Raw genomic sequence first — 14,174 nt, forward strand, 5'->3', positions numbered from 1 at the left:
GACAATAGCGGCTGCTTTGCGCAAACTAAACACTTTGGCTCCACAGAATGTGGTTCTCCTTACGGACTCAAAGGCTGCGTTGCAACAACTCCAGCGTAGTCTAGCGTCCGTCAAGTTTCCGCGCAAATCACGATCCTTCGTGAAAGAACTCGGCAACAAAGGTTTCACAGTAAAGTTTCAGTGGATTCCCTTCCAGATTGGTATTGCTGACAACGAAAAAGCTCATGCTCTAGCATACGCAGCGCGCTGTCATCCTCCGAAAGTCAAGGCCCCAAGGAGTAATCATGTTAAAAAAAGATTTCAAAATATAAATCACTTTAGGCCACTTTCGGTTCCTCCACGTATGGCTTGCGTTACCAAGCGATTTCGTCGCGAGGAAGCCTCAGCTCTATGTTAAATAAGGACAGGATCTGCTCGCACACCAGCACGGCTATTTAAGACAGGGTGTGTCAATTCTCTAAACGGTACGGCATTTCACAAGACAGGAGGCACTGAAAACTTTCTGTGGTCGTGCCCGAAACGCTCTCTTAGAGAATCTAAAAAAAAAGGACTTTCGGCATGAGTGCTTGCAACACCTTGTGTTCTATTTTTTTTAAACTTTCCTCTCTCTCACCTACCCCATACCCTCGCCACTCCCCCAGTACAGGGTAGCCAACCGGAGATAATCTCTGGTTAACAACCCTGTCTTTCCTTTGCCTTTCTCTCTCTCTCTCTCTCTCTCTCTTTGTGTTCCCCGAAGGATTTCGCGTCTCATTACTGCATATTTAAGAGAGACTGGTTTGATAGACATGTAGTGAAACACCGCAGTGTTATTGTGAGAGACGCTCACACGGAGCAATTTCAGGCCTTGATCGCCAAGCTAAACCCGCCTTTAGCTACAACCTACCCCCACCACTAACACCTTGGAGATGCTCTGTCCAACGATTCAGCATCGTGCCAAGTCAAGTGGATAGAAAGGAACGGCACAGCAGAAACAAAACGAAAAGTCAAGACAGGCTTGGTCGCCGCGTTGCCTATCACGGAGGTCGCCAACGAGCGGTTCAAGTCTTTGCCGACGCTCGATCTTCAAAAGCGTCTCCACCTCCTCAACTGCCTCGTAGGCGCCGCCGAGGACACATGTTGACCTATACGGCCATCTCTCTGCGTCCTCTCTTCTCTGGCGCGCGACGGTCATGATCCTAGCGCGACCCTTCTAGGGCCTCTTCCGTTTGGGGAGCTCGTCTTAAATAACGGCCGTGTTGATAGATTGTCGCCTTTGTCGTGCCGTCTTCTTGACTCACTCCCCCCTTTGTTGTTTGTTGTTTCCGATAAATATCATGTAAAAACAAACTCCCAATTATCCAAGTCGATAGGATTGGATCTATCGAAGTCTGTGGGACCCGATAACTATTTCGTTATGTAAAGAACCTTGTTACACTGAATGCGCTTAAAGCACTCATTCCAAAACGCATATTTATTCGAAAGGAAACAAAAAGGTGCAAATTTTTTCCTGAGTGAACTTTGTAGAACTATGGAACTGTAGATAAGGTTTCACTGAAAGGACAACACACGTTTCAACTCTCGAGTTGAAATGTGTGTCAAAGTCGAGACTTTGACACAGTAGCTGGCGTCGTGTGGTAAAGCCAAGGCAGGCGTGCTGCAACAAGCAGCCTCTTCAACAACAACAAAAGAAAGCAAGAAACAAATACAAAATAGATGCAATGAAAACTACTACTTCTCACACTGATTTGGTAATGTGCTTAAAATTTTGCAATGCGTCATCCTGGACTAGGGACGTTGCTCATCTCGGACAACTCCACCCTCTGCTGATTCTTACAAATAAAGTTTAGTCCTCCTCCACGTCACTAAGTTTCTAGGCATCTCAACCGTAACATCCTTCTTGTGGCGTTTTTCATCACCCATATTTTCTGTGAAAGCTTCCTCGAATGGGGCGATACGGTAAGTTCACTTCGTTGCGTCGATGTTTTCAGCGCGTTAGTCTTATCAACATCGGATTTCGTTAAATTGAAGTTCGTCGTTTTGTGATTGCCGCTGATTCAACGTCCAGAAGAAAACATAGGCGCTGTGAGGGAACTGCTCGGAATAATTCTGACCCTCCCACTTTTCCTGTGTGCACGAAATTGACGACAACCTAAACGAATACTAACGGATGCCAGGCCGTACTCATACGCGCCGCTTGACGCCTATCCGACGAATTTCAGCCTGCCGTCGGGGGTGTGCGATCGAAAGTTTGTTTGTTGGGAGTTATCATTGTCTTGCGCCATTATTTGTGTCAGTTCCTTGCGTCGCGTGGTGTACATAAGACAAAAATTGATTCTTGGCGACACTTACCGAGCCATGAGACAGAGCAGAGGCTCATCTGCAGGCGTCTATATATTTCTTTCCTCCACCACCAAAGTAAGTCTTCAAATGATTCCCTCTGCCGATGGCTCTCTTTCTCTTCACTTCCAATAAAATTACCCGCCCTGTTACGTGGTTACAATGCGCACGAACGTGCACTTCGTTTGTATTTACAAGAACGAGCGTGAGCTCTCGGTGTATAAAATGCCACGACACACCACTGCACCACGTATGCACCGACACGCGACAATCATGCGTCGCCGTGTAGAAATGACGGCGAAGTTCATGCAGCACATTGTATAACCACTTCACAGAGCGGATAATTAAATGGGAAGCGAACAAAAAGAAATAATAAGTAGATTTACTGGCGAGAGAATTGTTCGAAGAGTTGGAGCAGAACCCCAGTAACAGCTGACGCGGCGGCAAAAGCGCTTTAAAAACGGACTCGGGTCATTGATCAAGGTTTGAGCCCGCCCTCTAGCCGCAACGAGCCACCAGCCGCGGGAGTCGGGCGGGCCTCCGTTTTCGAATGGAGACTGATCGTCGTCGCAGCGGCCTCGAGCAATTGCCCTCACCCTCCCTTCCCGTTCCTCTTTTTCTTTTTTCCTAGTGAGGAACTTCAGAACAATTTGTATTTTTCTTATTTATTTTTCGTCTTCGCTTCTTTCCCTCCACAAGCGCGCCGGCGCCAATTGAAAGGAATTAGACCGAGATTGCTTCCCTTTCAACTTATTCAACTTCGCTCTTTCCTCTTTAGCCGTCCACTTTTTCCTTATTTTATTTTTCGCCCTTCTTTAAGCCTGTAGACGTTTTACTTATCTTTCCTGAGATCGTTCTGTTCTCTGAATCAGTCGACATCGCTTTTTAAAGAAGTTCAACACTCCCTCACCCCCCCCCCCCCCACTTCTGCCCCCACTTTTTTTCTTAGTTCGTGTTATCATCTACGTGTTCTTTTCTCGTCATCCGTTTGGCATGCTTCGCGCTACGTCCCGCGGTTGAAATTGTTGGCTTCCGGTTTGAAACTTTTTGCTCGCTTCGGACCGGCGTTGTTCTATTAATTTTATGGGTTTTTTTTTATTTCTTTCGTCGATTCGAGAGGCCGTCTCAGTCATTGTGCACCGATTAACCGCTGGTTCGGTTGCCTGTCCTTGTTGAACCAATTTTATGTCGATTTTTCAGCATTTCCGGTCCCCGCGCGTCTCCCATGACGTAATTTTGAATGTGCGCGAAAGGCCAGCGTTCGTCAATCGTGATGAGCTTAGATGAAGTCAATGGTCTCCTATAAAAATTCACTCAGTGATCCCACAGCTCGACTAATTCGGGCAACGCTAAGAGCCAGAAGATGTGGCTTTACATGTAACTGAAAGTTTCGCAGACGCTTTCTTTTTTCTAGATGTGCTATTGTTTTCGAACGAAGAGTTCTTTTTTTTTTCAATGTTGTTGCTGTTGTCTTCAATGTTTCAAGTTTCTCGATTTTCAGCATTCTTCGCGACCTCTGACTCGGTTGTTTGCTTAGTTTCACGCTGAAGCGTTTTTTGATCACTGAACGAAGGGAGGCGCTGATCACAGTGCAACTAAATTTACATAGTTCAGATGTTTCGTGCAAAACTCGACTCAGGGCGTTTCCAGGCGGATTCTGCCTCCCTGGAGGATGTGCCTTCTGTCGTGTACCCAGAGTAGACGACAGATGCAATCGCCCACACAGTTGCCATAGCCAACCAACCACAGACAACCATAGCCACAGCGCCTTACACTCTGCCTTCATAGTCATAAATTAGCATATCTATTAAATTAGGAATGTACAAGTGTCAATATGAATGAATTCCGTATTTCTTGAGATCCACGAACATGACGTTTGTCGTTGTTTTATTGCGACAGCAATTATATGGACGCTCTAGGCACGTTTCTACCGTCGCCGTCGCCGTGAGGTTCGGTATAAGGTTCAAGGGCAATAAAATCGTCGCCGAGCGCCGTATAGGCTCCGTCCAGTAAAGAGGCGGCGTCACTGAGCAGCAACACTGCCGCGCTGCTCAGCGCCGCCTGTGGCGAGCTGCGCAACACTGGGAAGACGGGAAGACCGCGAAATTTAAGGTTCGTGCACATGTCGCTGAAAGCCGCGCATATATCCGTGATTCGCCGTTTTCTTTTACTTGAAGATGTAAGCGTGGTCCACGGTGATGTCGCAAATACTTTTTGCGGGTTTAGGCATATTAAAGGAATAGGGGAGTATTTCTTTCGTACTGCTGCGTTAACAGTGGAGACAGGATATGCGCTACTCCGCACGTTCTCTGCGCGAAAGACCGGCCTGGACGTTCAGGCGAAGTGCCGTTTCCAGCAGGGAAAACAACTGTACGAGGTCATCCTGCACGTGAGTAAAGCCCACTGTGGCACTAACATCGAAGTTACTAAACTGGCACCCTGGAAACCTTACGTTTCTGATAGGCTCACCGATTTTTTTTTCGACGAATCGCGGTTGGCGACGCATGCCTCATTGCACTCCGGCGCGTTCTAAACCGTGGCCTATCATTTGATGCCCGTGCACGTCACATTGTTACTTTAGATCGCCACACGGCTCGATCTGGACCGTGTACAGCTGCACGGTCACATTAGTTCGCAATTTCGCTCGATGTACGTTCAATCGATCGCGATCCGCGCATCGAGTTCGAGCCTCACGATCGCGATCGTAGGCTGTAGTCAGCACCATCATGCCGAGTGAGCTGAACTAACTCGATTCGAATTGTTGGGCCAGCAGTGACCATGCTTGATCTAAATTGATAAATTTTATCCGGTGTGGCGCGATTTTGATTGAAAGTGACTGTGTGACACCACGGTACTCTAACGTTCTTCACACTTTGTCATCTGGCACGGCGCCAAACGAAAGCTTTTGTGGTTTTGAAGCAGTTGTAAGGGGTCTGTCATGGCTCACTGCAGAACACAGAACGCGGACCTACTTGCGGACGTAATCGGCGCAACTGCAAGTCGCTTTGCGCGGCTAGTGAGACAAACGAGCCCTCATTTACCAGGTCTTTTTATTCGTCAGATTATTCTCGTCAACTTGCCGCACTTTGTAAACGCCCAGAAGAAGCGTCGGGTTGTTGCGAGGATGATTTTTCATTGAGTTTTTTTTCTTCATTGACGAATTGATTAGAGCATTTCCTGGTTGATTCGTTTGGGACCCATTCGGAACCATCTGCAGCTGAAAAATGATATTTATTAACTACGACATCAGAATTTATGACGAGAATGTTCGTTTTGCATCATGTACAGTGATCGAGGTTCATTAGGCCATTTTCGCAAGGCTTGATTGCGCTTGCAAATTCGTTTACTTCCAAACGCGCTTTGCTTTTGCACGGCGATTTCGCAAATGTAAGGTCGCAAAAGAAATCGCACCATGTGAAGTTGCGCCTCTGACACCAGTACCCAAAACGAGCATCGCCAGCATAATATAAGCATCCTCGGCATAAAAGATTGCTCATCAGACACGCCAGTGTTATCCTGATTATACAAAATGCTAAGGCTACACTAAACAGTCCTCAAATCAACGCAGTCGTGACAAATGTCTTTTAAATGCTAAGCAGCTGACTCGGCCATCCCTGTTGGCGTTGCACAAGCTGCGAAACGCGCACGTGCAGCACGATTTACAAAACAAACTCTTCTCACAAATATGATGACAGAAGCTGACTTACTTAACTCCCCTCACAGCTGCGATCCATTTATTTTGCCATTCTAGTTCGTGTGGCGTGCCAGGAAACATGTACCAATTTATCCCGGGCTGGCCTCCGTGGCTGGGAGTCCTACGCAGCGGTATCGCTGGTTCCACTAGTTATTTTTCGCGCCTCCGTAATTTTGACGCTTCTGCGATACGCCTGCAGAGTCACAAGCCGTATCCTAAAAGAAAGGAGGAGTGCTAATTAACAAAGCTAAACGGCCCCAACCGTGCCCGACCCGAAGTGCAGCGCGCGTGAAGTGCTATGCGTCGATCCGGCCGAGCCGCAGAGCCACCTTCCCAGTATTGCCGCATCGCTGCGGCAGATGGCGCTAGAGTAGCCGCAAACTCGACTGTACGGAACCTTGTGCTGTATGTGGAAGTAAAAGCGTGCTAGAATGAGCCCGCGATCGCGGCTCATTATCGCGCACGCAAGAGAAAAAAGCGGGGAGCAAGGCGTTTTACTTCGGGCGGCCCGGGCGGCCCCGCGTGCCCGCCCGGGCCGCTGTATCTTGAAAGCCGTCTGCGACGCGCAGAGAGTGCACCGTGGCTTAGTTCGCGTTGATACGAGACGCCGCGAGAATTCACTCGCTGCTGCTGCCGCGCTTCTTAACTCCAGCGTTTCGACAGCGAGTTTTCGCGGTCATCGAGTGAGTTGTGTTCATGTTGCCTTGTGCGCACATGACACCATGCTTGTTAGATAGTATGTCTATGTTTACAAATTTATACGGCCAATAAAACAATGCTTACTTCGTAATAGCTCTCCACTAATTTGCTCTCGCAATCAGTGCTTCGCCTTTCGAGCGAAAGTGCGCCTTTTTTTTTTGTTGTTGTTGTCCTGAAGGTGGCAGTGACTCCAAAAATAATACGTGGATGCTACCCTACAAATCCTGCAGAAATTCATTTCGGGTTAAATCAATGTCGCGTACACAGCATACTATTGCATTGTTTTCACTTCCTATTTTTATAAATACTGTCAGTATCGCGAAGTGACACTTCCTTCTCGGTAGTTCATTAACAGTGACTTCCATATAATTTGAAGGAAAAGCAGTACTAGCAACAAAAGCAGTAATTGTGACACCACATAATATGCGTATGAATGCAAACTTATACCTAATGCTCCTCATGTCCTCGGTATTACAACACCAATCGGAGCAGCAAGTAACTATTATAATTTGTTTCCACCGCCGTTGGAGCTACTTTTTTGCACTGACGTCGCCATATCATTCGCGCTGCAGACAGTTCAGGCCCCACGAAAGCGACTTATATATAGCACGGCATTTTTAACCGCTGTAATAAATTGAACAATAAATCAAAACATATACCCGTACACGTTGGCGACTCGTATAGGCGTTATATCCAAACCGCATGTACGGGCACGATTAAATGGCGTGCGACATTCAGTGCTCTTATGCAACACAGATAGCAGCACTTTAGGTGTAACGTACGAACGTCAGCTTAACGCGCGCAAAATAGCGATTAAGCGCTTGAAACAAATCTTTGCCGACGACCACTAGCTGGGCTCGCGCTCACGTCGCCGCAGCATAGTGCTATTCGTATCAGGACGCGCTATACGCACGCAGCAGCTATCGTGCAATGGCCGCACTTGGTGGTTTTTGCAAAATGTTTCGCGCTCAACACACGCTTTGAGAGTGTTGGCGTCTATTCATGTACGGCTCGTATATCGGAATCCAGAAGCCGGCATTATTGTAGCGGATAAAGAGAACGTCGTGTGCATTGCAAAGAAGGACTTGTTTTGAGACGATGGCAGCTTCCTTTGGAAGAAAGCTGCCGCTGTCGCAGTAAATGTGTTCAGGGTCAGAGGAATCGCGCAAGTCGGCAAATATTTTTTTTCCCACGCGGTCAAGCTACGACGCATCGCGGATGCACTCGCTGGATACAGATGGTGGCAGCCACCCTCAATAGTCATAGGTAGCGAATCGCCAGAATCTAAGGCACCGGAAATGCCAACTCATGGGCATATCTTCCCACGTTCTGGAGATCGTCTGCGAGTGTCAGCGGCGCCTGACCCTCGGCGCCCGTAGAGTAGCAGCAATCCGTTAAACCTTGGGCACGTTCACGGTCCGTAGAGCCGCAGACGCTGTCCTACGACACCGTGTCGCCGGATGCACCGGCGCTATGCTTCGGCATGGCCTGTAGCGCGAGCATAAAATCGTGTGTCCGCGCACGAGCGCAGCTATAGGACCTCGGACGCGCCCCCTGCTCCTGACAGCAGAGTTCCATGCAGTGTCCGCAAGATTGCGCCCAGGTTTGTCACCTGACCAGCGACAGCAATAAAGAAAAAAAGAATGTGCGTGCAATCACTCTGCGGCTGTCTGTTCATCCTACGCGCATTTAAAATACTCGATGGCTTAGATGACATAGTTATAGAGGTGTTTTAGTGTGGTAAATCGCATTAAATCGCAGTAAATATGGGGCAATATTTCTGATGATTGGAGAGAATGATAACGTTCGGTGCCGCGCTGCCGTGTGACTGCAGGCTTGTCAGAGCTGCAGCGAACTAGTCGAAGGGAAGCGCGCTCACCCGTACGTTCTGGTCGGCATCCAGCAGCACCGGTGCCAATTAGGCGCGCGATACGCCCCGCTGAGAAGTGAGCTTCGACGCCGCGCGAAGACCGCGACGCGTTCGTTCGTCGTATGTACGATGCACACAGCGAAGGCAGCACCACCGGCCTAATCAGGACAGCAGCGTTCAATTCGCGCTCCGCTGCCTCCATCTCCTGCAGGTGGTGCGCGATTGTTATTCTCGCTCCACGTTAGACCGTTTTCAGAGTGACTTGTGACTGCTGCGTGGTACTGCACTCTAAAGCACGGTAAATTTTATTACAGTCGCGAATCTTCACACGTTGGTACGTGGACCGGCGCTCTCTTTACCGTAAATAACGGTGAGAGCTAAGCGGACTTGATCGCTTTGGTTATGTGTCATTCTCTCTGTTATAGCTGAATGTCGTTCGTAAATGTCGTTGAAATTTTGAGGGCCAACGTTTTCTTACACACCCTATAACATGACGGTTAGCGCTGCAGCTTCGTATTTGTTGGCTCCTGTGGAATTTACATCGATTGATGCAATCTTTAAGAATCGATCACTTCAGACGTCATATTAGCATTATTTTCGGACAGACTACGATTATTTAATAAACATATTTCCGTTATTTCGGATCAAAAAGTACCGTTCACCAGTGGCGTAGCCAGAAATTTCGTTCGGCGTGGAGGGGGGTGAGGTGGGAGGTGGGGGCCTCACGTTGCAGCTCGACCTCCTCCTTATAGAATTTGCCGAGGGATCACATGCATGAATAATAACCGCATTGCCATTGCGAAAAATGCTGCAAACGAATTATTCAGCACTACGTGCTGTCAAGACAAATAAAATATGTGTTTTTTATTAAAAAATGTATTCGTATGTCCCAAAAATTGTGTCTGAAGTAATTGATATCAATGCTTCCGTGTTGTTTGTCTATTTAATAAGTAAAGAAAATGTCACATGAGCTTAAGACTATATCGATACGAAAACAGCAAAGTAGTGCGTGCCACTGACATGAAAAATGTAAAGGCCGTGAAGGGAAGAAGTTGAGGACAAATAATTTAATGAAACTTTGTCAGTCAATGACCTTGTTTACGTTTTTGTACATACTCAACGGCCAGGTAAAAATCTCAATGACGCTATCCTTTGTTCCGATGTATTGCTCAGAAGCAGCTGTAACCGGTCGTGTATTGTGAGCAATTGCACCAAAAGTATAGTCGCAACAGCGAGCGCATATAAAAAGCAGGAGTTTTGCAAAATATACGAGGACGAGTCAAATGAAAGTGAGCCAATGCGAATATATGACAAACGCCGTACTTTATTCAAAAGTAGTGGTCCATGAGCACTTACACATTGGTCCTACTGACTAAAGAGTCGCGTGATTCCCGTCTCATAAAACTCCTTGGGTTGCTGCTTCAAAAGTCTGTAACTGACTCTTCCACGTCATCGTTCGACACTAATCTGGATCCTTTGCGCTATTTCTTCAATTTCCCCAAAATGAGGAAGTCGCGAGGCGACAGGTCTGGGCTGTACGGCAGATGTTGCAGCGTTTCCCACTTGATCTTTGCCAGTTTTATGTTAACCACATCTGCGACGTGGGCACGCGCATTGTTGTGGAGCAAGATGACTCCATTCGTCAAATTCCCGCGTCGTTTGTTCTTGATCGCAACACGCCGCCGATCCGGCGTTTCACAATATCGGAAACGATTGGTAGTCTCTCAGGGTTTAGCAAATTCTATTAGTAATGGCCCCTGACGGTCGAAGAAAGAAGAAGTCAACAAGACCTTTCAGGTGGAAACGACGGCCTTTGCTTTCTTTGGGGGTGGGGAATTCGAATGTCTCCGCTGTAAGCTTTGCCGTCGTATTTCAGGCTCGTAGTAGCGGCGCCACTCCACTCCACGATACATGTGGAGGGACGATACATCGTCCCTCCACTCCCCCCGATGTATCGCGCGCGACGGAAGGCAGCGCGCTTCCTCCCCGCTTTTCTCCCTTGCGCACACAAGACTGAATTCGAGAGTTCGACGGAAGCGCGTCTGGTCGGGATGAAGCGTGAAGCAATAAAACGACGGACACCGACCAAAAGATGTACTATAAAGGAATAAATCTAAAAGAGGTTTCGGCTTGCCTACGGAAGCCTTTTTCACAATGGGTTGAAGCAAAGTTCACGGAAGCTTCTGTATACTTCAGAACGTGACGTAAGCAGCGGGTGTATGACTTGGGGGAGGGTTCCCTCATTATCGATTGAGCTCGTCACGTGTTTTCTCTATCTCCAGTGATTCCAGATGCAGCCGCGATTTCAGGTTTCTTTCTTGGCTTTCTTCGCACACAAGATTGAGCCACCATTGTCGGTCACCCATGCCCCCCGTCCCCCCGCCCCTGCACTCACACATATAGCATGCGGCGCGCGGTCACGATGTTATCACCCTTGGATTTTATACGGAACATGAGGGTGACGGCGACGGCAGGAATGCGCATGGAGTGTTCATGTATATAATTGCTATCGCAATAATATAGTAAGAACACACCACAACTGAAGCGTCCCGCGGCCCATTACTTTGCACAAAAGAAGTAACAAAATCCAACTTTCATCATGCGACCATCCGCTGCACCGCAACAGTCTTTATCTTTTCTTTTTCTTTTTTGTTGGGCGGGGGCACCGAAATGAAAAAAACGCAATGGAAAGCCTGTTGGCCTGAATCAACTGCCTACTTTGGCCACCTAATGGGGCTACCGAAGCAATATCGAAGAAAACGTGAGACATTTGGTCCACATAGAACAATACGCATGCTGCTCGGTATCCTACACCGGCAAGACAAGACTTTCCGGAGAGGTTGCGCTCAAGTGAACGCGTTGCAATACGTCGAGTCCCCACAGTGATGGCGGCGAGCGACCATTGTTTCTTTTTCTCGGCTGCTAGCCAGAAAGTGTCCAAAACGGCGAAAATCCACTCGGCCAGTGAAAAACTAACGCGCACCGAAGTGCGCCGTGTGGTGTACGGGGCAACACAAGAAAAACGCATGCGCTCTGGCTGGCTCTGGCAGCCTGCGGGTAGCGAGAACAAGAAAATCGAAGTGTCTCAATATGTCCTCGCGAACAAAAGTCGAAGTAGAAAAATAAATAAGGGAAAACACGGGGAAGGCGGGAGATGGAAATTGAAGACGATGAGCAAAACTAGAACAAGGTGAAAGCAGCAAAAATAAATAAGAACGTAGTTACCTTTGCTGGCTTTCGTGTCTTGACATGGATGCTTTGGCGCAGGTGAAAAAAATGTTGATATTTTTTTCTGTGACATAACGGCACAAATGAATTACCACAACGCTTCGTCTCATCAGACCTCGCTGTCTGATAGTGTGTTGATTTGGTTTGTCTCGTTGTATGTTGCGATGTGCGACTTTAGAAAAGTCAATGCACCTTTGGCATCAAATGTTTATGAGAACATTGAACTCACAAATTTCCGGAATTGAAAACCTAAAGCACGACTTCAGAAATGTCAATGCACTTTTCGCATCAAAAGTTTATGAGAACTTTATACCCATAAAGTTTCGGAATTGAAATCCATGCGCTCCGCAGATTCCGCGGTCTCCGCGAGATGCCACGACGAGCCCGCTCGCCATCAAAAAGCCCTTGAAGCTTTGTGCTCGGATGGGTCTTCTTGCGTTATGGGACTCCAGATGCATGGGCGTTCTCGCGAAATCGAGCCCGAGTTCGCAGTGTACACGCTGAGATGTCTTTTGGAGCGTTAAAAATACATTCCAGACAAAACGCACATTGATTTCCGGTGCTGGGGGTTGTTTTGGTCGGCAGTGCATGGACAACACGAAAAAATTTCTGGGGGCCCCTTTCCCCTGGCTACCCCCCTGCCGGTCACCTACAAGAGGAGACAACAGACTTCAGCAACTCCTGCGGCTCCGAGCTGGTCTACTGCGACAATAGCCTCATCTCAATGTGAATAACGCCATAGTGTATTTTTTGTTTGTTTGTTTGCTACCTTACTCGTTCATCAAATCGTTACGCTTGCCTGCTTAGGGGACATGGTCAAGAAGCCAGAGGTTATGGCATGCTCCTGTTTGGGCCGGGCTCAAAGAATCACGTGATAACTTCAACAAATAGTTAAAAAAAATAAACAGGAATATTCGGCCGAGATTATTCTAGTAATAATTATAAATTATGCGATATTAATGAAAGGAAAGTGTTCCTTAGATAAATAATTTAAGTTGCTGCGGCATCCTTTTTTTTTCTCGTTTTACAAATGCTGTACTTGTTCTCTTGTCCTATGCTTCAGCACCACGTCTGACACGGAGGGTTCCTGCCGAGGGGAGCGAACCGAAGCGTCGTGTAGCCAGGGGGAGGGGGCCTTAGGTAGACGCTGCTTTAGCGGCAGCATATCAATGAATTATGACGCGTTGTTGCGTTGTTACTTGCGCACTGCAGTAAGACTCTACCCCCCCCCCCACCCCACCCCCATCCCCCCCTATCCACTGACTAGCGAAACTTTGTGCACATAACATCCAATGGAATAAAAAGGGGCCTCCTCAATTGAGCAGTGAGGGGGCTCGAATAAGTAGTGTATACACACTATTATTACGGGCCCCCTCACCGTAGTGAGTGCCTAATATACTAGCTTTTCTGCGGCCAGTTTCGGCTTCATTTGCCAGGAGGTTACTGCATCGGGACGTCTTGACTGAGAAGGCGGTCACGTAGGAGCAGGACATGGCGACGTTTCGAGAATCGCTCTGGACCACTTGCCCATCTCCTATACGGCTGCTCGCTGTGAGGCACGCGGTCATCGTAGCAGATGACCGAGTGAACGAGAGCAAATGTCAAAGGGTTGCAATATCTGGTTCCCACGTGATTTTCTTCCGCGTCACGACGTCGCGAGCCAGTAGAAACGAAACCGAAACTAGCTGCAGAAAAGCTGATATATTAAACTTTTCAAGGCGTTTTGAGAACTGCGAGAACTCTCAGTAATATTTTGTTTCATATTTTTTTCAAACCTTCATATAACGCGAAAAAAATGGAAAATCGAAAATATGATGTCAGTACACTCTTGAGCCATCGAGCACTTTCGAAATGTTAAACCCCGCAATTTTATTTTGACGCGCTCGAAAGCGTTTTTCATCATTAATATACCAACGTCATGGAAGAACCGGACATGGCACCAAATTTACGCAGCGATGGAATATTTTGTTTAAATTTGTAGCAAATACAGGCTAGACTACAATGCTCTATGCGGGAAAAGATTTGCTATCTGTGATTTAATTACGCGCACCGGAAAATAATAATACAGCTGCCTGTACAAAACAGATCCACAATGAAAATTCGGCTTATCCTGGAGGGTCGCTGTTTCGCCCATGCGTGTCCTTTTTTCCTTAGTATGTGCGCGCTGTGAACACCATCAAACTGCGAGATCGCACAAGCCTGTTATGTTTTTTTAATTATTATTTCAGTACATTCTCTAGCGATGTCTTTTGCTAAATTTCCCTCATTCGTATTCTGCTGTAAATATACCCTTGGTAACGATCCTGGATTCGTGAATACCAGAAAGGTAACCGACGTCTTTCTAGCTTTCGCTTGCCGAATAAT

At 47.5% G+C, this 14,174-nt stretch overlaps 1 protein-coding gene and 1 long non-coding RNA gene across 6 annotated transcripts in view; one reads left to right on the forward strand and one right to left on the reverse strand.

Moving 5' to 3' along the window:
- The window catches only part of LOC129387311 (uncharacterized), a 563,661-nt gene that overhangs the window by 442,553 nt on the left and 106,934 nt on the right, over positions 1 to 14,174 (forward strand). The window lies entirely within an intron of this gene.
- Positions 5,355 to 14,174, reverse strand: part of LOC129387312 (uncharacterized) — a 65,275-nt gene continuing 56,455 nt past the window's right edge. For both annotated transcript variants that reach the window (XR_008614583.2, XR_011892837.1), the window contains exons 2-3: positions 6,027 to 6,228; positions 5,355 to 5,536 (exon numbers count right to left, since the gene is read on the reverse strand). This is a non-coding gene — a long non-coding RNA (uncharacterized lncRNA). The remainder of the gene's footprint in view (positions 5,537 to 6,026; positions 6,229 to 14,174) is intronic.

The sequence above is a fragment of the Dermacentor andersoni genome, chromosome 2 (genome assembly GCF_023375885.2).
Source record: "Dermacentor andersoni chromosome 2, qqDerAnde1_hic_scaffold, whole genome shotgun sequence".
Classification (NCBI taxonomy): Eukaryota; Metazoa; Arthropoda; class Arachnida; order Ixodida; family Ixodidae; genus Dermacentor; species Dermacentor andersoni.